Here is a 26998-nt window from a genome sequence, read left to right on the forward strand (position 1 = left end):
GGAGATGGATTATTAATGAGCCAATTAAAAGCTGACAAAGTTGTGTGAAATGTTGCAAATAGCAGGACAAGTTGTACTGATGGAGAATATCACAGGCAATTGGTTTTATTAAACATTATCTGTGAGTGTTTGGTTGGTCTGGTGGCAGACAACTGAGAGCCACAAAGTAGGAATAAATGGGATACATGAGTCATTTGGCTGAACAATTCCATGCTGACGCTTTTGCTCCATTCGAGTTTCCACCCATCTCCTTGCCTAAATTTATTATAGTAACCTCTCAATCCCTTCTCACACATCCACTCCATGTGACAGTGAACTCTACTTTCTCACCACTGTTTGGATATCAAAAGTTTCTTCTGAATTCGCCATTGGATTGTTTTAATGACTATCTCAAAGTGATGTTCTCTAGTTATGCTCCTCCTGCAGAGTGGAAACACTCTGTATCCAGTCTATCATCATCATCATCATCATTTTGGAGAACTCTATTAGGTCACACCACAGCCTTGTCTTCAAGAGAAAAGTGACCTAGTATCTTACTCTTTCTTGATGTGTGTACCATTTGTATTTCTAATATTATCCTTTTAAATCTCCATTGCACCCACTCTGGTGCCCCATGTCCTTTAAATAATGTGACTGGAATGGTACACAACACTGTGACAATGGTTAATCCCAGGTTTAGCAATTTTTAAATTCAGTCTCTCCAGAAACAAACTTTTTAGTGTCTGATTTGTTCAAGTTATTTTTTTCCACCTTAGTAGAGATTCCATTATTTTTCCAATCACTCGTGTTAACCCAAGTGAACATAACTATTTAATATTTCTGCCTTTCCTCTGTCATTACTTGAACTAATGTTCTCTTTATGCATAGGATACAGGAACAGGCACTTTGGCCCCCAGTATTGTGCCGAACTAATTAAGCTAATGATGCCTAATTACACTTACTCCTTCTGCATATGGTCCATATCAGTCCATTGTCTGCATTTTCATGTGCCTACCCGAGAGCCTCTTAAATGCCAGTAATCCAGCTTTGTTTAATTTATCTTTTCTGTGACATGACAACATGCCTAATTGCTTTAGAGTCTTTCAGAATATGACTGGTCCTCTGCTTGAAATGTGTTTCTGTTTTCCCCTTGTGCCATCCAAAGAGGAATCTTGTGCTGTCAATCAGATGATGAACTTCTCTCCCTGTGATCCTATTGGAATACTTTGGTTAAATTCTGTTGCTTCGAAAGCAGATGTAAAGATTAGATGGCACGGCCAGTAGAGCAGCTACCTCATGGTGCCAGTGCAATCCTGACTTCCAGTGCTGTCTGTGTGGAATTTGCACATTCTCCCTATGACTGTGTGGGTACATTCTGGGTGCTCCAGTTTCCTCCCACATGCCCAAAATATACAGGTTGGTAGGTTAATTGGTCACTGTGAAGTGGTAGAATCTGGGAGAAAGTTGATGGGAATGTGAGAAAATTAGTGGGGGGGGGGGTGGAATTGCTGTCTGAGTCCGCATGGACTCAATGGGTTGAATGGCCTCTGATGTAAGAAATTATGGATATATTGAATATGGATTACAGGCTAATTCACTGCTAACCCATTCATGTTTGGAGTATTGTAGGGACCATGCCAACTATCTGTCTGCAAATTATATTGATTGCAATATCTGGCCATTGTCACATCTGGCCTTCATGACCTTGGCTGGATATTTCAACGGGGTGCCAATAGTGTGAATGGTTAGCACTAGTTGAAGGTAGACTGTTCCACTTCTGGGAAAGGTGCAAAGGCTGGAACAAGCAGCAGCAAACATTCCACATGTGAAGCTAGGCTGTGATACTGTGAAGAATGATGCAACACAGGAATGTGGGCTCCAGCTTTTTCAGACATTGCACTAGATGGCTTTGTGGAGGAGGTGGAAAGGAGGAAATGTTCTCCAGAAATGAGGTTAGTGGGAGCAAAGAACTTTGGAGGATAATGGCAGGATTCAAGCCAAAGGAACCTAAATGCAGTACTCGAAGAAATTAACTGATTTCACAACTCGTCTCAGCCATTGCTCAATTCACCACAGTCCCATTGCTCACCAGCCAGTAATATATTTCAGTCAGGACTAGTACCTAATATCACAGAGTCACGAACAGTAATGCTAAAAATGTCACATCTGCTTCCATAAACATCCATATGTACAAAATTAGCTGAATTTCCTAACCTCTGGGGAGGAAATGGTGGTATTTTCATTGTGATAACTGCATCTGAACTGGTGGATAGTAGCGGGGCTAAAATCATCAAAGACTATGGTATCCTTGCACCTAATCCTCCTCCTCTTCACATCCCTTCAATCCACACTGTCCTGATTCACAAATATGGATGCTCCTCCTTCATCCCCTTCTTATACTAGAACCTTGCCTTGGGATTCTGAATTGCAAATAGGAACTAAAGCCAGCCAGGCAGTGTACTAAGAGAAATAAGGCAGTGATGGTGAAGATACAGCTTTGCTCAATTTCATATTTGCAACCAAGAGTTTGATGCTAATAAGGAAGGTGATTTGGAATTAACCTACTGGCCAGATCTACAAATAGAAGTGGTCTACTGCCATGGCAGGAAGAAAGCACAGTACAGTTGCTAGAAAGTGAGCTATGTGTTCTGTAGCATGGTACAGCATCCAACTGACTCCTGGGGTTCTCTGGTCCAGGACTGCTCAAAGTGCAGGAGGAACATTTGGGACGGTATTGGGAAACTTAAATTCATACATCAGGAGCATGCAGCAGCCCTGCGCAAGCAGTGGAAAGAGCACACCATCTCTCAAACTATCCACCACCTACCCTGTCAGGCACCTCCTGACCCATGTGTAGAAGAGTCTATGGTTCCCACATTGGACTCGGCCATCTGAGAATATGTGAAACCAGACGGGAAGCAAGTTAGCCTCAATCCTAAGGGACTGCCGAAGAAGGAGAAGATGCAAGGACTGGGCTTGAAGACTTTGATGAAACAGCTCACAGAAAAAGGCTGATGGATATATACAGTGTAGTGGTTGGTGCTTGGGTAGACCTGCTGGACGTTTGTGTTCTATATCAGGGGTCAGTTTGGAGTCTGGCACATGATACCAGACCTTCAGTAAAGTACTATACAGAATAATATCACAGCTGATGTAAAAAGGGGAAAATCACAGATAGCTGGTGGCCATCAGGACTGTGAAGCAGAGAACAGGAATAAAAGATAGTTATTTTGAAATTGTCAGCTGGGGTCCCACAACAAGAATGTTAGAGATGTTGTTCAGATTTTATTATTGATTTAGTTAAAGGAAACAAAATACAATTTCTAAACTTTTGGATTTATAGCAAATTGGAGGGGTTGGTCATTCCTGAGGAGGAGTGTCCTCTCTCTAATGACAACATAGCTGAACCAGAGAGTTAAAACAAAGGGACGAGAGAACATCCTTGCTGCATTGTGCTATTGATAATCCTGTTGATTACCAATATGGAGTTTAAATTTCTTGCATAACATCATGGGATAAGATTTTGTTTCTGCTCACTTTTGCTCAAAATTGAAGCACATGGTGTTGTAGAAATTCAGCTTCATTGACTGCAAATGAACTATCTTTCCAAATTGAAGTATAATCAGCAAGCACTAATCTATCACTTGATTTGTACATACACCTGATTTATAAGTTAATGTCCATGTCAGATTATGCATGAAAATTCACTTGTCTGTTAGCCTCTGAGTTATGCAATAGTTTATTGAATTCATACTTTGAAGTATGCAACTTTTGGCCTTTTTTATATTTTGCCAAGTAACCATGACCTCGTAAGGAATGGGAAAAATGATTACGGTGTTCACATACAGGTTACAACATGCAGACGACATGCTATTCATTTCTTTTTGCAGTGTGTATTGCAGAATTACTTTCTTTTACAACATCAGGCTGTTTTCACTGAAGTTATACTAAACTTATCTGGAGACTTTTCTTAGTTATGTCTACAGTTGGAATTGATGATTTAAAATTTGCCAAGTTGGAAACAAATAAAACATAGAACTTTCAGACTGTCCAACACAAATCTTTCATATCAAGGTTTATAATTGGAAGGATTGGGGATTAGGCAAGGCAGCTATGACAGCAGGACTGTTCCCAGTTGGATTATAATACATAGTACATCAGTTTGTGATGATTTGCCAAAGATGAATTCTTAATACTAAAGCATCAGCACTTTCAGCCACAGACTTTAAGTTTCTACGTCTTTTAAGTGTGGGTTCCAATTCCTGCTCAACCCTGAACTGGTCTTTGAACTCTGGTCCGTGGCCAAGATTGTTTTAATTTCCAAAATATTACCTGTCTGATGCCCCAATGCTTGCTGAAATCCATGGCTTTGGTAAAAATGGATTCAGCTTTTCAATATCCTTCAAGCTATTCATCTGAGCTTCAACCTACACAAAATGTATAGATCATCAGAAACTTTTGTGCCTGGATTCGATTCAATACAAAATAGTCTTGACTAATCAAAATTCTCTGAATTGTAAAGCGTTATTTCATTTTAATGTACTCTACCTCCACAATACTTTTAGTCCTGTGTTCTAATTTGCATCCTTGCAACTGTCCACTCTTTCATGTCTGTATATTTTGTGTGCTCCTTCCCCCCGGCACACCACATCTTCCACTTCCTGACCCTCTGGGTTTTGGATCTGAATTTTTTTGGGAACCATTCCATTTTGCTTCATCTTTTACCAACTCCAAAAGCTAATAAAGTAATGGGAACATGGAGTATAGAACCGTACAGCACAGGAACCGGCCCTTTCAGTCCACTAATCAAGTTAATGACATCTAATCCCTTCTGCCTGCACATGGTTCTTATCCCTCCATTCTCTGCATAGTCATGTGCCTATCTATGTGTCTTAAATGCCTGCATCATATCCGCCTCCACCAGCACCCCTGGCAGCGCACTCAAGGCACCCACCACACAAAAAAAACCTGCCCTGCACATTTCCTTTGAACTCTTTTCTCACCCCCCCCCCACCTTAAATGTAACCCTTCAATCCATACATTGCCTTTCAATAAAGACTTCATGCCTTTCAGTTCCAGTGTGGTATTTAGTTTGCAATTCAGTTCAGCCATTTCTTTTGCTGTTTTTAAAGTGCAGTTTGAGTCCATTTCCTACTTTGAATGTGTCACACTTAAATTGCCTGTAACAGAGAGTCAAAAAACTTGTGGGAAGGAGGAATACATTTTTAAGGATATTGTTCAGTTCAGTGTAAGCCAGTTGACAAATGTTCTTTGGTTTATATTATTCTGAGTTTTGGTTGATTGAATTGCTCTCAGTTAAAATAGTGTTACTCATCATGTTATTGTGTAGTACTTTGAGAAAATGTTTTTAATATGTTACTTAAATTTCCTCCAAGCCAGAAAAACTTTTTTTTTGTTTGACTTTTGACAAATTAAGACTTAAAAGTTTTATGATTGCAATTAAGATATGCCAATTGGTATTATTTTGACACTGACATTCAGATTAATAGTAATGTGGAGTTAACATCATCTGTAAATTGTGGGTTGGTATATTTTGCTTCACAAGGTATCTTAAGCACGTAACTCATCCCTTTGGTGAGAAGATAGAAATTTGAGTTCTGGATACCACTGTGCTTTGATTTTGAAATGAGAATTCAGGACAAGAAAGGATTTTCCTTTGAGGGATAACATTAGAACACATATATCAGCGGAATCGACTCTGACCAGTTAGAAGACCTGGCAGGATGGAACTCTAAAGTTTTCAAAAAGCACTTTTATTCTGGAAGAATAACTTTTTTTTACCTGCAATGTTATGTTCTGTTCAATATTTATAAAGTAATCTTTCTCCCAAAGGCTGGTCATTCATACTCAGTTGTTTATCCCTTTTTGTGCCAATCTTATTCCTTGTTTGATGGCCTTTAGAAACATGAAGCTTTTGGATGTTGCAATCCCACCTATTATAAAACAATAGATGAGTCACATTAATAGTTGTGGAAATAGTGATTTAAGAGTTTTTTTAACTGCACTGAGACTGAGCACTCATTTTCTCGCTCTGGTCAGTCTGCTTTGTTCAGAAGGGTTCTTGGTTTCCCAGCAACATTTGGTATTTATACTTGTACCTTTTCTGATGACATTGACCACTAGAGTCACAGTTTTAGAATTATACAGCATGGAAACTGGCCTTTTGGTCCACTGTGTCCATGCCAGCCCTTAAAGATCCTATTTACCCTAATACCATTTTCCAGCACCATGCCATGGTGCTTCAGCTGATAATCTAAATCCTATTTACATGTTACCACCCCTTCAGGTACTATGTTCCAGGCTTCAACCATCCTCTGGGTGAAGAACTTCTTCTAAAATTCCCTTCTGGATCGCCTACCCCTTATCTTAAACCTATGCCTTCTGGACATAAACCTTACCCCTTAGAAGTGTTGTCTATCACTATCTACCCATCTATGCCCCTCATAATTTTGTATACCTCAACCAGGTCCCATGTACCTCTTTAGGTGATGCCTCCTTTGCTTCAAGGAAAACAAACTTGGCCTATCTAGTCTCTCCTTGTGGCTGAACAGCTCCATCCCAAGTAACATTTTTCAGTGACTGATACAAAGCTGATTAACTTTAGAATATTGACATCAAAATACGTAAGTGCTGAAACTGACCAGGTTGATAAAGTGTGAATAAATTCATGACAGTTCTTTCAGATGTATCTGGTTAATGAAAACAAAATGGGTGAGGTAGTAGTGCAGGCATGTTTTGTGACAGAATGTGAAGGACCAGATTATATTTAGTGATTAAAGTATCTGAATGCTGATGTTCATATATAAACTTAATCTTGAGCACGTTATGACTTAGAATTAAAAGGTGATGGGCATAGTGAAGTGAAAATTTGAAATTAATATGCACATATAGATGTGCATCTTGAACACACTAAAGGTTTAGTTTTAATTTCAAACATTTGAGAAGATGATGCTTTTGTTTCTAAGTGTGCTATGGTTACACATATGTTTAAAAATATAGGCATTGGATGGAGCAGGGAAAATAATTCCCTTGGTCCTCTTGCTTGGGAATTAATGGTGGAGGAATCCTAAAAATAACTAGGAAAACTACTTTAAACTGAGAACTGATATTTAAAAGTAATGGGAGATGACGTGTATCTGGGTTAGTTATTGGACCGAGAGTTGGCAGTGCATGTTCCATTTGGGAGTTTGAGACACCTGAATTTTGGCCACTTTGGCCACCAGCTGTAAGGTAAGTACTGGGAAAGGGAGATGGGATGGGTGGCGGGAGGTGGGATAGGTGGCAGCAGATGGAGGAGGTGGTGGGGATGTTAGCATCTCTGCACCACTATGCAGTATGCTGGAGCTAAAGGTACATAGATCAGAGAGTATTTGAGGGGAAAGGACACCATTATTCCAAAGTGTATCCCAATGACCACCTTTAAGATGATATTCTAGCACTTCGTGTAATTTTTATTTCATGTTGCACTTGGATCTTAATTGAAGATGGCAACTTCAGTATAATACAATAAGACTTCAACAGATATGGTTATCTAATTAAAGATCATTATTAGCAATTCCCATGCCAAAAAAATCAAAAATACTTATGCCCCTGCTGTATTTTTCTTTTGTGATTCCAAATTGGTTTATGTAAATGATATTAAGACAAAAATACTTACAAGATATTGCCATATTTATTCTCCCTTAATTTTTATAATCTGCAAAACTAATATTTATTTTAAATGAACTAGAGAAGTGACTTCAGACATCTGATTCACATTTGAAAGAGCTGCTTCCAAATCCTGGATAGACAGAATCATGCAAGACCTTCTAAATGATGCACTAGGGTAATTGCAAATTCATAAAATCTGGCATTTTTAAATGATGGAGGAATTCGGTCCCTTTTGGATGAGCTTAGAAGAGAGTAGTGAAATTCCCCATATCTGACATAAAAATCTTGGCTGCTAGTTCTTTTGTTTAATTTATTTAGAAAAACATCGATTGCTCAATCTGTTCTCCAGAAACATGCACTGGCGTCTATATTGAAATGTTCTTGTAATTGAGCTATAATTGAAGTGAAGCTAGGGGAAACCCTCAGTAAAATAACTCAGAAGATGAGGCCAATGTTTATTCTACTCAAATTCCAATTTAGATGGAAATATTTTGAATTTTGGAGGTATAATATTTTGTAATAGATTCTCCTCCCATTAATTTGTTATGAATTACTTCTCTAGTGAAATGAAGATTCATGTCTTTGTTGCAATTTGCATCTCATAGAAAAAGCTCACAAGTTGATCTCTGAGATTTGCCAAGTATGCAATCTCCTAAATCCACAAAATGAGGGAGAAAAGTAAATGGTAAGGAAACTAAGGCTATTTTAATCTATTTTCTGCCAAACATTGACAGAATTTCAGTGCTAAAAGCCTGGAAGAAGGTTCTTTGTCCTCTTGGTTATGGATTAAGACATATTTTCTGCTTTGCTCCTTTTTTGGGTGGGTGTGGGTAAAAGGTCCTAAGAAAAGGAAATTTTAAAAAAAATGAAGGTTGCATGTATAGAAAAGTTAAAGACAATGAGTGGAGATGATTGGGTAATTTCCCTATTAACTAAGCTTGACTATGTTACTTGAAGTGACTGAAATTGATTTTAGGCATATAATTTGGATGCAATTATCTGTTACTCACTCCACTTTTCTAGAGTAATTGTCCTGTTTATGTTGAGTAAATTTGCTGCAGTCTTTATTTCCTCAGCTCTTTAAACTGAAGCTTTTGGGTTTTTTGGTGCATATATATTGCTTGCTATAGAAACGGCTGTGCATCATAAACCGTTCTCCATCTCCAATCATTGGAAGCTGTTTTGTTGGCAATAAATGCTCTTTTTAAAAAAAACCAAATGGAAGGAGAAGCCATTGGGCAGCAGAAGCCATTCATTCTGCTAATTGTTTGCTCTAATGTCTTCTCTGGTGCTGACATTAGTTAATCTGCTGAATAAAAACTTCTCTTGAAACTTTTCTGCACTGTTCTTCACCAAGAGATTGTCATTAAGATGCACGGTAGGGTTTAAGGGTTGCTTGCTCATGTGATAAATGTCCACTGAGTCCATCAGGAGAAGAGGCCTATCCATTCAAGTGGAGGTGAATTTTTAACCTCCACTTCTACTTGGGTAGAATCATTGAAATTAATGGCATGGAAGGAGCCTATTTAATCCCTTTTACCTGCTCTAGCCAAAATAAATAATGTATTTGTTTTCTGCAACTTGCTGGACTTTAACAGCACTTTCCACTATTAATTCATATAGTATGCCATTATAATTGTTGGCCTGTAATGTATAACATACAAAACATCTCTGGCCTACTTTCAAATAATGCTAAGAAAGGGAAGGGATTCAGAAACAAATAAATGGGAGCTAATCTCTTAGTCAATTGCTTGTGAATAGTCCAGCCTAATAACTTGCTGACATCTGTGCCTGCATGATTTTATTTCTGTGACTGCTTCTGGTTCTAACGGCAAGGAGATATCAATTTTGAAATATTGTGCAGCACACTTGCTTTGGGCACATAGTATCATATCACGGACTGGAGAATTGTGATTTCATGTGGAGATCCTCTGGGCTAACCCAATAATCCAACTGCACCATTGTGATTCATTTGTGTTTAGCAACTCCTCTGGCCTCTGAGTGAAATTACAATTGGTGCAAATTAGGGAAAGTTTTAACGTTCGGCCTCCTACTCACTGCCAGATGGGTTGTGATTGGCTAAATTCATTTTTCAGAGGAAACTTAAAATTGGCAGGCACTGAGCTGGACTGGATGTAGACCCAGTCTGTACCACTCCACACCTGGAAATAATTTTGAGCAGGAACTGACTTTGGCTCATCAAAAATCCATTTGATTTTAAAAATGATTGCATTTGAAAGCAGAAAATCACAATGAAAAATTGATTTACAGAAATTGCAACAGTGGGTGTGACATACTCCCTGTGCATTGCATTTAGCTGTTGACACTTTTATGCAGTGTAGGTAGCTTCTTATTTGTTTTGTGGCACACCACAAAAGAGATGTGTGATGCAAGTAAGGATGTGTGAACATTTGAATTGTGGTGGGATTTCACTGGTTCAAATTGAACTTGAGTTAACTCCAATTCCTGTTCCTCAAGCTCTGTGCAGCCAATGCTTAGGCTCTGTGGGGAAGGACCATTGTAAAGGTTTCTTCTGCCACTGCACATGGAGGGGCAGGATGGGAAAGCCCCTCAAACAGTGAAAGGGGTATCACCTCAGGGAGCCACATGAGTGGCAATGGTGCTATGTTGGTTTGTGTTTTTTTTAAAAAAGTTTACACTACTGACTGTAACAACCATGAATGTTAAAGTTTTATGCACTGTTTCTTGGTATATATTTTTTGTTATGAATAAAGTCTATTTTTGGAAAAATAGTTCCTGTATTATTCAGTTAAATCCTGTCCTAGATGCTGTCATCTATCTCCAATTTTTCTGGACAGTATCTTTTCAAATGAATTATCCATGACATTGAAAGGTGCAAGGCAGACATCTGTCGCATCTTGTTCGCTGGATTTCTTTGCAGAACTAATTGTAGTAGTCAATGCTTAATATCAATAAATGCAAGAAGTTGCACTTTGTTTTTCTCCCAAATGTTATTATTTTAACCAGTGTCTTCTGGCGAGTAGAAGGATTTTTGTTGGTTTTGATTCGCACTACCTTAAAGCAGCATTTTGATAAAGTTGTATTTTTTTAAAGAACTATTGTATTAGTTTTAAAGTAAAAAGTATTAGAATGCACTGTTACATAAAATAAGTGCTCATTAGATCAGTGTGGTAATATATTAGCAAATATAACTAATCTTCAGTTTGGCACTCTGTTCCTGGTGGGGTGTCTCTGCATTGATAGGAGACCTTCAGCTGTTTTCCGTTGCTATTAGTGACCTCTGTAAAAAGTAAAATGTAGTCTGTTGAGGTTTACTGATTGTGCCAAGCAAGATGGTATGAGGAGAAAGCAAAAAATCTCCAAAAGGGTGGAGGCAGGTTGTGAGTGGGAAAGAAGATGGTAGATGGAGTATAATACTGGAAAATATGAGGTTATTCATTTTGATAGGAAGAATAGAAATATTCTATTGATAGTGAAAAGCTAAATGTTGCTATGCTGAGGGATCTTGGTCTATTAAATGTAGAAATTAAACATGCAGTAAGCAGTTAGGGGTCAAAGTAGACTGTTGTGTTTTATTGCATGATATTGTACTGCAAAGCCTTGCTACAGTTGCACAGGGCTTCGGTGAGATCACATCTCTAGTACATGGCAGTTTTGATCTCCCTACCTAACAAAGCACGTGTCTTGGTGTCAGTGCAGCTTCGCCTCACCAGAATGATTCATGGAATGAGGGGATTGCTTGTCAGAAGAGATTGAGGAGGATCAGCCTACATTCACTGGAGTTCAGAAGAATGAGAGTCCAATTGAGACACAGATTTTGCAATGGATTGACAGGCTAGATGCAGAAATAATTTCCTTGGGCTAGATAATCTAGAATTAGTGAGTATAGTTATAGACTATTATTATAGTCTGTTTAGCTTTGAGAAGAATGGAAATTTCCTTACCCAGGGTGTTGTAATATTTGGAATTCTTTACTTGAGGGCTGTGGAAGCCAATGAGGTGTTTTCATCCTTCCAAACGGAAGGAGAGGGGCCCATTTTGCTCAACCTTTCTTCACAGGACTGTCATCTCCTTCCAGGAATCAAATGTAGTGAATATTGCCTCTGAGGCAAGTATATCCATCCTTTGGTAACATGATCAAAACTGTACTTAATACAGTAACATTGTGGACGCTTGGGACTTTGAAGGTGTTGCACTAGAAGATTTTCAGGGTGTTAGAAGTTATTTTGTTAATACTCCACCACACTATTAATTCCCATTTTCTCCACATTTTACACCATCACATTCCAGTGAACCCACTAAGTTTAAAGGGAGCAGTGGCAACAGAACCAGGCTGAGAAAAATATTTGCCTCATCTGTCATAAATGGACAACTCCTTATTTTGAAACAGTGATCCTTAGTTCTGAATTCTCCTACAAAAGGAAATATCCTCTCTAAATCTGCCTAATCAAGATGCCTCAGGATCTCATTTGTTTCAATTAACCTTCTCAACCCCAGAAGGTTTGAGACTAGCCTGTCCAATATTTTCTCAAAAGACAACCTGCCACATTATCAGACTAGTACGTTTTCTCTAAACTGCTCCAATACATTAACATCCTTGCTTAAAGAAAGAGACCAATAACATAAAGCACTCCAGATGTGGTCTCATCAATGCCCTGTAAAACTAGAGCATAACCTTCCTACTTTTGTATTTAACTTTCCTCAAAGTAAACAATAACATTCTATTAGCTTTCCTATTACTTGCTCTACCTGCATTCTATCCTTATCTTTCTTGTAACCTCATTACGTTCATTTCAAAAATTAATTTTCAACCTATCTTGGTGTCATCATTAAGTTCAATAGTCATACCTTGCTGATCAAATCCAAGTCATTTATATGTTCTAAGAAGTTGAGGCTTCAGTATCAAGTCCTGTAACACGCTACTCATCATACCTTGTCAACCAGAAGATGACCCATTTATATGTACCCTGCTGTCTGTTAGCTAGCCAATTTCTATCCATGGCAGTATGTCATGTCCTACAGCATGAACTTTATTTTCTGCAATAATCTCTGATGTAACACCTTATCAATGCCTTCTGGGAATTTAAGCACAGTACATCTGCACATTCAGCTTTTTCCACGATACATTACTTCTTCAAACAACTTTATTGTTTCTTATTTTTAAAACCATATTGATTTTTCCTGATTACCTTGAATTTTTCTAATTGCCCTGCTGTAAAGTCTTTAATTTTCTTCTAAAACTTTCCCAGTGGCAGATGTTAAACCAGCTGGCCTGCAGTTTCCTACTTTATGCCTGCTTTATTTTTGCTCGTTTTCATTTTAAAGGAACCTCCCTGAATCTAGAGTTTATTTGAAAATTAAAGTCGCCTCATCAACTATCTTATTAGCTTGTTCTCTTAACACATTAGTCCATGAAAATCTGGAAACTTGTCATCCCATGATTCCAATATTTTGCTTAGGACAATTTCTCTGGTGATTTGTAATTTTTCTGAGTTGTCCCTTCCATACAATTCCAGGCTTGCAGTGATTCTGTACTGTTACTTGCATCCTCTATAGTGAAGACTAATGCAAAATACAGTATTTGTTCAATTCTATTGCCGTCTCCTTATTTCCCATCATTGATTCCCCAGTGTGACTTCATTAACTGTTTTAAATATATCTGGAAACATGTACAATTGTTTTGTTACATTTTTGATTAGCTTTATGTTTTACTTCAATTTTTCCTTCAGTATTACTTTTTTGCTTTATTTTTGTATTCTGTCCAATCTTTTGACCTTCCATCTATCTTTGTGCAATAATATGCTTTTCTTGTTTACATTTCATATAATCATTAATCCTTATAGTTAACCACGGAATCTTCCTTGCCGATTGAACTTGTAAACATTGTCTTAGAGTCCTGATATACTGAAACATATGTATTGAGTTACCAGACTGTCACATTTTCTAGTGAAAGATTCTTGATATCTGTCAAAAGTGAGCATTCTGGAAATCAGCTGCATATTATTGCCTCTATATACTCTCTGCCTTTAACTCTGCGATAAATTTCTACTGTGATTTGGAAATTATTTCTTTTTATACTTATTTCTGTGTTGACTTGAAATATAGCCATAGTGGAAACCAGCTGTGCATCAATTCATATATTTACAAATACTAACATTACATTACCTCAAACGAGAAATCCGATCTCAGATTTACAGTGACCTTTGTACACATTGTCTCTAAATAGCAATATAGTCATATAAGCCCCATTGAAACATATTGTATGAATCGGAAGTGGAATAATTGCAATATTGCCAGAAAGGTGTTCTGAATTTTGTGTTTACTAAATCTGAAAATATGCTAAATATATGCTAGAATCCTGGGAAGCCTAGGCTCTCAAACCGATTTGCAATTTGACAAGAACGTACAACTGATTTGTCGGATTCGGGTAACCCATTAAATCCCTACAGAATAGAACTGTTGTATGGCAATGGTGTAAGATGTGAAGAACCTATTGAAACATTGTTTTATACAACATTTGTATTAGATTTTATCACAGTATTATTGTCATAGAAATGGAACTCTAACTATTGCTTGAAGTGACCACATCTGCTGAGACAAAATCCATCTAGCACGTAACTTGACACAATAGTAAAATGCCACTCCTCCCCAACTTTGAGGTGTTAAAAAACACAGAACAGTACAGCACAGGAACGGGCCCTTCAACCCACAATGTCTGCGCTGAACACAATGTGAAAATTAAACTAAATCTTTTCTGTCTGTACATGGTGAGTATCCCTCAATTCCCTGCATATTCATGTGTCTAACAGCCTCTTAAACACCACTATCATACCTGCTTCCACCACTACCCCTGGCAGCCTGTCCCAGGCACCTACTACTCTGTGCGTAAAATAAAAAAAAGTGTTCTTCCAAATCCACAAAATACTGGCTTATAATCCTAAACAAATTTTCTCCCTTAAAAGTATACTCTTATTGACAATAGATGAGTTTGATCTCTGGCTCTGTGCCCATCCTAAATGTAATGCTTTTGAAAGGGTTAAATAATGATCCCAATTGAGGAAACAGATGAGTTCACCATATCACCATGAGTTATTACATAATTAACATTTAAATTGTTTATATACCTACAATTCAGTAGATGCACTATGACAGTGGTAATTTTGGTAACTTGTGGCTTCTGGTAACTTGTGGGTGGGTGATTTAACCATGCTGATTTATAGGACTTGTTTGAAATGTTAATAGAAATAGCCTCCACTTGAGCAGTATTATCAATCAGATCTGGATAGCAGTGCTGAGGGCTCCCAGATGCTTTACATTACTGACACCAGAAACACTTCCAGTAATTTTCTTGCATCCCACCCACATGACAAATATGTGTAAGAGGTAGCAGATAAATAGTTCAAAATTAATGCAAGGAACTTGTTGAGCAATTGTATCCAGGACTTTATAAATTTTACAAAGTTAGACTGGAATTATAGAAGAGCAATGTGAGTGCAAGGGAAAAATATGATACAAACTTTTGTGCTTTAAAACCAACTGTCTTCCTTGTTTCAAGTTTTAGGAGTGCAGTTGTTTCTTGTACAGTGGTAGATTAGTAATTGTAGAAAAGACTAAGTAAATATGTAGTCCAAATGTAATTCCGTTGCATGCACGGAATCCCAATATTTCAAACGTTTATTTTTGTTGCAGCTATTGAATATGTTATTGACACAGTGCTTGCAGAAGCATCTATTCAAATAAGGAATCATCTAATATTGTTAGATGCTGCTAGTATCATGTCCTTGGGTTCAGGGCAGTGATAGATGAGCTGTAGATCTGCTATGTATCTGAGGGCAGAGAATTTTACATCCAGTGCTTGTGCATTTCTGCTCATTTTGTTTTTAGAACCGTCCTTTGCTTTTCAGGAAGTACACCTTCCATTATAAATCTATGCTTCCGTAGGTAGGAAGATTAGACTTGCACACAGGTTACAAGATTTATTGTGATTTTGAATGAACCACATGGAGACTCTAACTGTAGACATAAAAGGTCTTAGCATGACAAGCAGGTGTTCTGGAAGGATCTCTCTTGGAGAATTTCTGGAGAATCTTGTGTACTCAAAGTACATTAAGGTTTTATACTTTTTAAACACAGATAACAGGTGATTAAATACAGTTTGAATAGTCATAATTACAGTGCAATCCACATTACAGAGGAGTTGTGTTCCTAGAAAGCCATCCATATTGCAATTTTCTGTAACATGAAGCCTTGACAAAAATTGACAAAACATGATATTTCTTTGGCTTTTTGTGTTTATTTAGGCTTGTTCCCTCACATAAACTCTGTAGGACCCAATTTTTATTCTGTATCTCCATTTTTTTGGTAGTGTAATTTTTTTTGAGTTTCATTAGGGCACATTTTCGTAACCCAAACTGCGGTAACGTCGGGACACGCTGTACATAGTTTACTCTGACATATTGGGTGTAGGTAAGTAACTTAGTAGAATTACATATTTACAATGGAATTACATCTCAACCGACAAGACATCTTAGAATATTCAAATATCTGTGGCGCAGTTTGAAGACTTCTGAGCACAAAACCCCAGACATTAAAAACATATTTCTTTGATCACTGTATTGAGGGACAGACCTACAAACACCCAGAACATTGACAGGAATATGTCTTTAACTATCCATTAATTGACAGGATGGCCACGAATTCATATTGGGAATTTCAATGTGGGTCTGATGAACGTAAACGTTCATCTATTATTTGTCCCTGCATAATTTACAATAGTAGAAAACCAGAATGTCACATGCCCAACAGCTGGTTTCAATGTCCTTAAAGTATAGATAGATATTACATTTGCAAACGGGCTTTATTTGAAGATGGATTCTTGTTTGTATTAATGGCTGTTATCCACATAATGCCCGATTAATATTGACATTCAGTCCTTAGAAAATCATTAAAAAATAAATGCAAAGGGTGTGATTTTAGGTTTTAAAAAAATGAATGCAAAATGCATCATTCTGGGGTTTAAAAGAAGAGCAAAACCAACAGCTCTTGCATTTTTGCTGGGTTGCCATGGTGATTGGTTCTGGGACTCCAGATGTTCACAATCCAGGTTAATAGAGTGACCTAGTTTGTCTAATTTGCTGATGATTCAAAGCTGGGTGGCAACGTTGACTATGAGGAAGATGCAGTGTGCCTTCAGGCTAAGTGAATGGGCAAGAACCTGGCAGATGGAATATCATGTGGAAAATTGTGAGATCATCCATATTAGTAGAAAAAAATAGAAATACCAATACTTAAGTGATAAAATATTGAAAGGTGTCTGTGTCCAGAGGGACCTGGATGACCTTGTATGTGAGTTGCTGAAAATTGCTGTGAACGTACAGCAAGTAATTAGGAAGGTATATGATGTATTGGCCATTTTTTATAGGAAGATTTGGATACAAAAGTTTGGATGTCTTAATGCAATTATGTAGGCCCAGCATGAAACTGTATCTGGAATACTGTGTACAATTATGAGCCTACTTGAGGGAGAGATTTATGGTAGAGGGTGTACAAAAACTGGTGAAAAGTTATGAGGTTGATTCGTGGGATGGGAGATTAATCATACTGGACCTATCCTGTCGAGAGCTGGAAAGAGCAAGATATGATCTCATTGAAACGTACAGTACAAAGTTCTTATAGCACTTAGCAAGGTTAATGCAGGAATCATGTACAAAACTACTTTCCATTTATTATTTAGCCAATATTTATAAAAGCTAACATTTGAATCGCTTTGTGGAAGATTACAGCATTTCAATGATTCATGTAACGAACATCTGACTTTCTTTCAATCTCCATTGTTCTTGGCCTATTCCATGCAAACTATCCCATCATGGTTCAAGAAGGACGGCTCAAAACTTGTGCTGAAATTCAGCTGCCAACTTCTTCCCACCCACTTAATCTATTAAAACCTCTTTCTAATTGTATATTTATTTCATGTTCAGGGTCTAATTTGACTAACAGACTCTTATGTGAAATTTGCAATGCCAATGGAAAATTCTCAGCAAACAACTAACCTGAGCTATATATTCTAAGGTTCTATATTCTGTCATAACCTAAGCTTCAAAGCCAAAGGGGATAAAATTGGATAGCCCTGAAAAATGATGCAAGGTTAACTTGCACTCATTTCATTCAATGCAAACAGCATGGCATCTTCATGTGGCCTGCTTATTGCTGTGTGTATGATATATTACCTTGGCAAGGAGCCCCAATGTCACTAGGGGCTAGCACCACTAAAACATTATCTCGCACTATCAGCATGCTGGTACTTCATAGTGATTGTTCACTGTGACCAAGGAGGTGTTGGTGGCTATTTTGGATTCTGACATTTGAGAAGAGGCTTCACATTTTTCTGACGGGAAGCTTTGGTGGAGGAGATGCAAGTTGGGAGAAACTTGTGCTTCCTCCATCAAGAACGTTGCTCTCCTGCACTGGAACTCAGTTGCGGGAACTGGGTTAGACTTCTGGAAGAGCAGGAGGTGGGGCAAGGCCATGTGTGCCAAGGACTAAGGGAATGCAAACAGCTTATTTAATTGGTATTTGCATATTTGGAATTATACAATACTTATCTTGTATTGACTTTAGAGCATCCAATTGGGGACAATATAAAACATAATGGTTCTCAGCTTAGAAGTTGCTGAATGGAGAATTGGAATTGTGTTTTTATTTTGACAGCACACATGGATGAGTTATTCTTGCTTTGCCACACTAGAAAGGGATTCACCAGGTTGACACTTACTCCCATTCCTCTAGATCTGCTTCTACTTCCTCGAGCTTTGCAGTAGCTAACCACGTATCTGGTGGCATGGACCTGGGCTTCACAATGGTAGCATTTGTGCTACATAAAACAGGCCACCACAAATCTTGAGATCTAATCTGCTGAGTACTGCCAGCTCGTTCAGATTGGACCAGGCAGCAGAGTTGTTGTTTGAAACTGTCAGTAGTCTGCGTTATTACGTGACATGGCACTTGTTGAAATACATTTTGCTTATGTTTATTCAACAAAGTTAAGGTCCATGTTCTCAATAGGTAGCCTTTGCTGTAATGGCTCTGAAGCAGATGACACACTAGACTGGGACAAAATGAAGGTCTTTTGTCTGTTGCAAGGACACTGGCTGCTATTCTGTATAATATGCTGCATATGGTCCCATACCAGCTGGGTAATGAAGGACAGGAATACCTTTCTGATGTAGTATACCCTTGAGTTGACATGCAGAGCACACACAACATCCCCCACCATTGAGTGCTTGCACTGCTTGCTGCTCTCAGAGAACAAGATGTAGTTAGTTACCACCTGAATATAGACAACTCTGTTATGCACCAGTGGATGCAGACTGCAAGCTTTTCCAAATATTTCCTCCAGCCAGGAAAGATCCTAACATAAAAAATTCAGAGTTATCTGAACAGCTATTTACAATGTGGTCTCTGCCCTGTGGTGAGGTTGCTCTTGTGGAGGCAATAGGAGGCAGATTTCCTTGAAGGTGCCCTTATTTAAACTCTTTCTCACCGAAGTTTAGATAGAAGAATTGCTTACTGAAAGTGTAGGTGGATATGGATGCCCACTGGAATTTTTCCGACTCCCTCATCTTTACTGTTCAAGGATCCTATCCTGTTCTATAAGGGCCTTGTTCATTCTCTAAGTCATTTACACTCTAGTAGAAATGGCTACTGACATAATCGTGTCTGAGAAAAAGTAGTTTGTGTAGAAGTCTTTGGCAAGTCAATTCATGTCTTGGCATTCCACACTCTGCAGTCTTTAGCAAAGTTAAAGAACTCTAGTGTGCACTGAACCCATAAGGATTATCGCAACGGATAGAAGAATTCAATCAGTATCTAAGCTCCAAGTCATCAATCTCAATAAATAGCACTGGTAATCTTTTCCAGTGCTCTGAGTATGAGAGGGTGCTGGCTGGAGCATTGAACTCCATTTTGGCTGTGTTGATGTTGTGTTGTTTTGCATGCTGATTAGCATTTGCCATCTGCCTACTCTGCATGCTTCCAGTGGGCATTAAAGAGGCTGGTGTGACTTTCACTAGAAGTGTGCACATACTCATTGACGGCCCATGAAACAATTTTACAGTCAAAATGCTGTATTTCTCAAATTTTATAATTATCCACATAAGGATGCAGTCATTGTGTGAAGCTAACTTGCTAGCTTGCTTACATCTATAGACTTTTTTGCCTGAAACTGGGAGTTTACTCTTTGGTGCATTAAGCATGTGGTGCATGTAACACTAATACTTTGCAGAAGCTAAAAATTTGCAAAATTGACCCAGAAATGTGAAAAGTAGTGCTACAATATTTAGCATGTGAATTTATACACTCAGACAAGACCTCAACACTTCTTGCCAGAACTCCCAGCAGCCATGCCGTGCCCTCCAAGTTGAGGGTTTGTGAATTCTCTCCCTGTTGGCTGCCCCAGAAATATCTGCCGAGGATGCAAGGGAATACTCATGGAAGGGTGGCACTGCTTTCTCCAGGATAAATGGAGAGTCTCTCCTCAAGCAATGACCTATGCTGATGGACTGCAGTGTGGTCAGTGGCCCCGAGCCACTGTGAGCTGCTGACTGAGTAATGGGTCAGTGATCACAGCATGCAGCTCACAAGTCGTTAGTTATTTTTTAAAAAAGAGATGAGCTCAGTGTAATGAATCCACATGAATTGTCTGACACTGTGCTGGCCATTGTAAAGTGTGGCTGGGAAGTGATGTGTTTAGGGCATTAACATTACAAAATGTTTAACTGACATCCTGTTCCTGAACCCTTCTCAATGGGCACCTGGTTTCTTTGAAGTTTGATAACAATGGGTTAAGATTTCTCTCCAGAAGCTTCATTTTCTGCTGAAAGTGCAACTAATGTGCTGTACGACAGCATTAGTATGCCAGGCTAATGCAAATTTCACATTAAAAATGTGTGCATGTGAATTTCTGAGCTCCTATACTATCACTGGGTAGCACCAGTGTACTTAACTGACATTAGAACATAGAACGGTACAGCACAGGAACAGGCCCTTCAGTCCACGCTGTCTGTGCCGAACACTATGCCAAATTAAACTAAATCTCTTCTGCCTGCATGTGATCCATATCCCTCCATTCTCTGCATATTCATGAGTCTATCTAAAAGCCTCTTAAACACCACTATTGTGTTTGTGTCCACCACTACCCTGGCAGCTCGTTCCAGCTACCTGCCACTCTGTCTTTTTTAAAAAAAAATCTTGCCCAGCACATGTCCTTTAAACTTTCCCTCCTCACCTTAAATGCATATGCTCTAGTATACACATTAATTAAATTTTTTTTCTTTGATGCTTCAAAGTATAAGTTATTTTTTGCTTTTTAAATTCTGTTTTAGAACTTCTTATGAATGGTGCTGTTCTGAAACGTTTTTCTATGAGGAATAATGCTGAGGCAGAGTTAACAGTGGTGTTCTGCAATGCATGCTATAAATAATATAGTGTACACTGTTTAAAAACTTCCTTACAAATCAGTATGAAATGCAATAGAATAGATTTCTACCAGTTATGTATTCATTTCCCTTTTCAAATCTTTGTCTGCACAGTGAAAAGATCTAATCTGTGTGGCCTATTGGTTTCACACTAATCCCCAAATATTTGACCGCTCCACTTAAGTATTGACCTTTTTGTGTTTGCACAGCAGCACTACACAAAAACAATCAAATACCTCAGTATGTAGAGTAAAGTGAAGTGTTTGTCTGTGCCTTTGCTATAAAGTGGAATATGTAGAACTATGCCTGTTCTTGAAATAGTCACGAACATTACAGCTACTTTTGCTGTCAACGAGTTAACTCTGGAAAAAATGAACTTCAGAAATGAAGAAAAACAAATTTATGTTTAATTTCTGAGAACATGCTGTTGTGTTTTATTTCTAAGATAGGTTGGTGAAAATATCAATGGATTATTTTGGAAAAGGAAAACAATTTTGGAATGTTAAACTTGATGTTATGCTTCAAATGTTTTCCAGTCACCTGGGCAAACGTACAGATTGCAGAAGCTTTGGTTCGAAACCTGTCTGTAAAGGCTAATTCTGGTAAGATGAATGATTCCAAGTTGTAACCATTTTCATGTAAGTGTATGCAGCGCTGCACTAATTATATAAAGGCACAAATTAAACAATTGTGTCGTTAGCCAACATCGCTACCATGTCAGGCTAACTAGATGTAGTTAACCGTGTCACACTTGCAGTAGTTGGCAATTCAGTGAAAGGTAGCAAATTAATGCCATTTTCATGCATCAGTGAACTGGACCTCTATTGCCAATGAAATCAGAGCTACACGGAACAAGTGTGGGAACAAACTATTTTGTACACATATTTGTTATTTATGACACAAAATAGCTGTGCATGATTAACTATATTTTCCAGACTGTTATATTTGGAAGGGGATATCTCGTTTGTCTGAAAATTTGAACTTCATTTTGTTAGTTTTGATGTAATCTCTCCATTTGGTGTAGTGGCTGAACAGAATCCTGATGTATTTTTCACATAATCACTGTTATATTTTTCCCAGCTTACTTCATCAGAAGATCTATGGGCACCTTTTAGAACCATTTCAAGTGATAACACAGTATAGCAGCAGTCTAATTAGCTGATTGTGCCTGCGCCAACTTTTTCAAAGAGCAATCCATACAGCCTCACGCCTCCACCTTTTTCCATGTAACCCTGCAATTTTTTCCCCCTTCAAATATTTCCAATTCATTATGTAATCTACATCCGTCACCCTATCAGGCAGTGTATTTGAATTCTTAATCACTCATTGTGGAAAACCTTTATTTCTCCCATGCTTTGCCTTAAATTTGTGCCCTCTTGGTTATTGGCCCTTCAACAATTGGAAATGTTTTCACTTTTTACTTAAAACCTTTCTAGATTTTAACATCTCTGCTTAATTCCTGCTTAACTCTCTCGGCTCAAAAAGAGAACAGTCGCAGTTTCTCCAATTGGGTCATTGACTGTAATCTCATTTCCTTGGACTCATTCTCTTTTATACCCAAGAGTACACTGTGCAGAATTGGACTCTATACTCCAGCTGAATTAATATTTTGTATAGGTTTTGCAAAACTTTGAAGCCTAGGACACACATGATTTCTTAATTGTGTTGTTAACTTCCCTTTATAAATAACATGCTAAGGTCTCTATCCTCGCACTCAGTGGCAAATTAAGATTTGTTGGGATCCTTGGTAAGAGATTCCTATATTTCTGACAACACAGAAGGAGGCCATTTGACCCATTTGAGTTTATGCTGGCTTTCAGTATTCCCCTCAGTCTCATTCCTGTACTCATTTTCCTTCTCTGAAATCAATTCCCTCCTGCTAACCATCTATGCTGGGAGTAAATTATACCAGCCTCCAATTCACCTATCAGTATGTTGTTGGGGTTTGAGAAGGAACTGGAGCACCCAGGGAATATTGATGCAGTCACACTTGAGGTCAGGAATGAACCAGACTCCGGGAGCTGTAGGCAGCAGTGCTAAATGCTGCACTGCTGGATTTGGAGGTTCCCCTGCACACTATTGTGGGCAGGACCATAACAAAAACCACTGTACAACAGAAGTTCTGGAGTGCGATCCTTACTCAATGGGTCAAACTGTCCCCTGTAAGTGTTGACGTTGTGTGAAATGATCTGAAAGAAAAAAAAGAAAACATAATACAGGAAGTGTAAGTTACCTATTCTGGTAGCTTGTCTTTTCTTTGAAAGCATTGCAGTCCTCAAAGTGTATTCTCATGCATTCAGAGGCAAATTCAAAAGGTAATGCTCTGGACCATTCAGAAAAAAATGATGTATAGAAAAGCTAAATGACTCTTTTGGGGAAAAAGCCAGCTTTTTCAGACCTTCCTCTCAGAGGACAGACATTTCTCACTCCCCAAAGCTGGGAAACTGAACATATTTCCTGTGTCCACCCTCAGTGAACATTGTACTTCATGCACACTTGCTTGCATCAGATGAGAGTAGTGTCCAGGGGGATGCTGTGGCAAGGATGGTAATTCAAAGGGTCCTGCACTTCATCATTTAAAGGAGTTTGAGACTGCAGTTTGTCCCAGCAAGGGATCAGTGCAGACTAATAATCTACCCCAGTGTAGTATACCCCAGTGTTAGACAACAAGAGACTTGTGGCCACCGGTGACATGCAGCAACATGATCCATTTTGCTCTCTGGAGCCCAGGACTGGGTTGATATTGGGTGGAAGCCAGAGACTGGATGGACAGTGGGACAGCTGAGTCCTCCAGTCTCTTTCCCTTTCCTCCCCCCCACCCGTCCCCTGTCTGCAGCCGCAGTTTCCGTAGTCTTTTTCGGCTGTATAGAACCAAGCATAGGGGCCTGTCGGCAACCATAGCTCCAGATGTCAGCCTGAGCAGTCATTTGGGCAGCTCCACCATTTTCCCATGGGATCTGGGCATTAATCCAGCTCGGTTTGCATCTACTTAAAGTTGTTAATATGTTAAAATGTATTGTCTCCTTGTGTTTCCCATTACAATATATCAGTCCATGATTTCCTGCATTCAATTTCATTTGCCATGTACCTGCACATACCAGCAGTGTGTCTATTACTGTTGCTGCTGTCTACCTCAGTTTTCTTCACTTCCATGTGTTCTGCCATTTGTATATCTTGAAACTGTGCCCTGAACTCTTAAATCAAAGTCTTGATGTGCTTCGAAAGCTGCAGTGGCACTAACACTGAATGTAGAGGAACACTCCTGTATGTCCCCTGTATATTCCACCTCATCAAAAATATAGCCGTGCGCCACAGCTCTCTATTTTCTATCCCTTAGCTCATTTTGTATACATGCACCAATTGTCCCTTTTGTACCTCAGGCTTGTTTTCGGTGTGTTGGGTGTGAAAAGACAATTTAATCATGATGAGGAACAGGATAGGACTGTAGCGAAGTGCAATGCACTGAGCTAGGAATAACGACGTGTAGTTGGTGGGTTGAACTCGAGACTGGTTTATTTGAACCTTGCCATGCTGGCTTTTAAACAGTTAAGTTCCCGCGCTCGACGATGACGTCAGAGGTGTGCCAACCGAACTCCTTCCCATGCGTGGGCTTTCTCCCTTCGCTGTTGGAGGAGGAGGCCCAGCGCCATTGTGTGGCTGGCCTGACTGCCGACGCGCGGGCTGACCTCGGAACTGGTTCGCTTGCGTCGAAGGTGAGTCGCCACATAACCCCCCCCCCCCCACCCCAGAACCGGTGATATGCCCCCCAACATCTGCAGTCTGTATTGGCCATTGTCTAGGCTGTCTGCCCCTGCGCTGCGGAGCCTGAACCTCGACCGGCTGTGCCAAGTCCACATGGGCCAGTTTGAGCCGGTCCACTGTGAAAACTTCCTCTTTCCCCCCCAATGTCCAGAACGTACGTGGACCTGTTGTTCTTGAGTACCTTGAACCGCCCCTCGTACGGCAGCTGTAGCAGTGGCCGGTGTGCGCCCCTCAGTACAAAAACAAACTTACAGTTCTGCAGGCCCTTTGGTACGCAGATCGGGGTCTGTCCGTGCCGTGAAGTCGGTATGGGGGCCAGGTTGCCGAGCTTCTCGCGTAGTCTGTCCAGGACTGCTGAGGGTTCTTCCTCTTGCCCCCTTGGGGCTGGTATGAACTCCCCCCTGGGACGACCAGGGATGCGCCGTACACCAGCTCAGCGGACGAGGTGCCCAAATCCTCTTTGGGTGTTGTGCGGATTCCAAGCAGAACCCAGGGCAGCTCGTCTACCCAGTTAGGGCCCTTCAGGCAAGCCATGAGAGCCGACTTCAAGTGACAGTGGAAACGCTCCACCAGTCCATTCGACTGTGGGTGGTATGCAGTTGTGTTGTGTAGCCGTGCTCCCAACAGGCTGGCCACAGGTGACCACAGGCTGGAGGTGAACTGGGCGCCTCTGTCGGAGGCGGCGGAGGTATCAGTGAGCGGGGTCGCCTCTGGCCATCTCGTGAACCAGTCTACCATAGTTAGGAGGTACCGCGCTCCTCGCAACACTGGCAGGGGTCCCACGATATCCACACGAATGTGGTCGAACCTCCGGCAGGTGGGCTCGAACTGCTTTGGTGTGCCGCTGCACCTTGGCTGTTTGACACTGCGCACGTTTTGGCCCATTCACTGACCTGCTTGTGAAGCCCGTGCCACAGGAACCTGCTGGAGACCATCTGAACGGTTGTCCTGATGGGTGCGCCAAGCTGTGGATGGAGTTGAAAACGCCGCCGCCAGGCTGCTGGGATGATAGGGCAAGGTTGGCCGGTAGCTACATCACACAAGAGGGTCCTCCCACCTGGGCCTACTAGGAAGTCTTGTAGCTGCAAACCCGAGACTGCAGTCCTGTAGCTGGGTATCTTGTCATCGGCCTGCTGCGCCTCCGCCAGAGCCGCATAGTCCACCCCTGGGACAGGGCCTGGATAGACACCGCGGCCGCCACGACGTTGTCCTTTCCCGAGACATGTTGGATGTCCATCATGTACTCGGAGATGTAGGACAGATGTTGCTGCTGGCGGGCCGACCAGGGATCTGACACCTTCGTGAACGCGAAGGTCAACGGTTTGTGGTCTGTGAACATGGTGAACGGCCTGCCCTGTAAGAAGTACCTGAAGTGTCGGATTGCCAGATATAGTGCCAAGGGCTCCCGGTCGAAAACACTATACTTGAGTTCGGGTTGCCGCAGATGCCTGCTGAAGAACGCTAGGGGTTGCCGATGCCCTTTGATGAGTTGCTCCAACACCCCACCGACTGCCGTGTTGGATGCATCACTGTGAGGGTGGTTGGAACGTCCGTCCTGGGGTGTACCAGCATCGCAGCACCTGCCAAGGCTTCCTTGGCTTGAACGAAAGCGGCCATAGCCTCTTCATCCCATGTAATGTCCTTGCCTTTACCCAACATCAGGGTGAACAAAAGGCGCATGACACGGGCTGCTGAGGGGAGGAAACGGTGGTAGAAGTTGATCATACCAACAAACTCCTGCAAGCCTTTGGTGTTAGGCCGAGCGAAGTGGCAGATCGCGTCTACCTTGGTGGGAAAGGGTGTTGCCCTGTCTTTGGTAATCCTGTGGCCCAGGAAGTCAATGGTGTTGAATCTGAACTGGCATTTGGCCAGATTGACCGTGAGGCCAAAATCACACAGGCGGGAGTAGAGCTGGCACAGGTGGGACAGGTGCTCCTGACAATCCCTGCTGGCTATGAGGATGTCGTCCAGATAGATGAACGCGAAGTCCAGGTCACATCCTACCGCCTCCATTAGCCGCTGAACGGCTGTGCAGCGTTCTTCAGACCAAACGGCATTCGGAGGAACTTGAACAGGCTGAATGGGGTGATGAGCACTGTCTTGGTGATGTCCTCTGGGTGTACCGGGATCTA

At 40.3% G+C, this 26998-nt stretch overlaps 1 protein-coding gene across 1 annotated transcript in view; it reads left to right on the top strand.

Annotated features, from left to right (window-relative positions):
- Positions 1-26998, top strand: part of myocd (myocardin) — a 475084-nt gene that overhangs the window by 34864 nt on the left and 413222 nt on the right. Inside the window, exon 2 of the mRNA XM_052033032.1 lies at positions 21641-21706. The gene's annotated coding sequence lies outside the window, so the exon portion shown is untranslated. The remainder of the gene's footprint in view (positions 1-21640; positions 21707-26998) is intronic.

Source organism: Pristis pectinata, chromosome 18 (assembly GCF_009764475.1).
Source record: "Pristis pectinata isolate sPriPec2 chromosome 18, sPriPec2.1.pri, whole genome shotgun sequence".
Taxonomy (NCBI): domain Eukaryota; kingdom Metazoa; phylum Chordata; class Chondrichthyes; order Rhinopristiformes; family Pristidae; genus Pristis; species Pristis pectinata.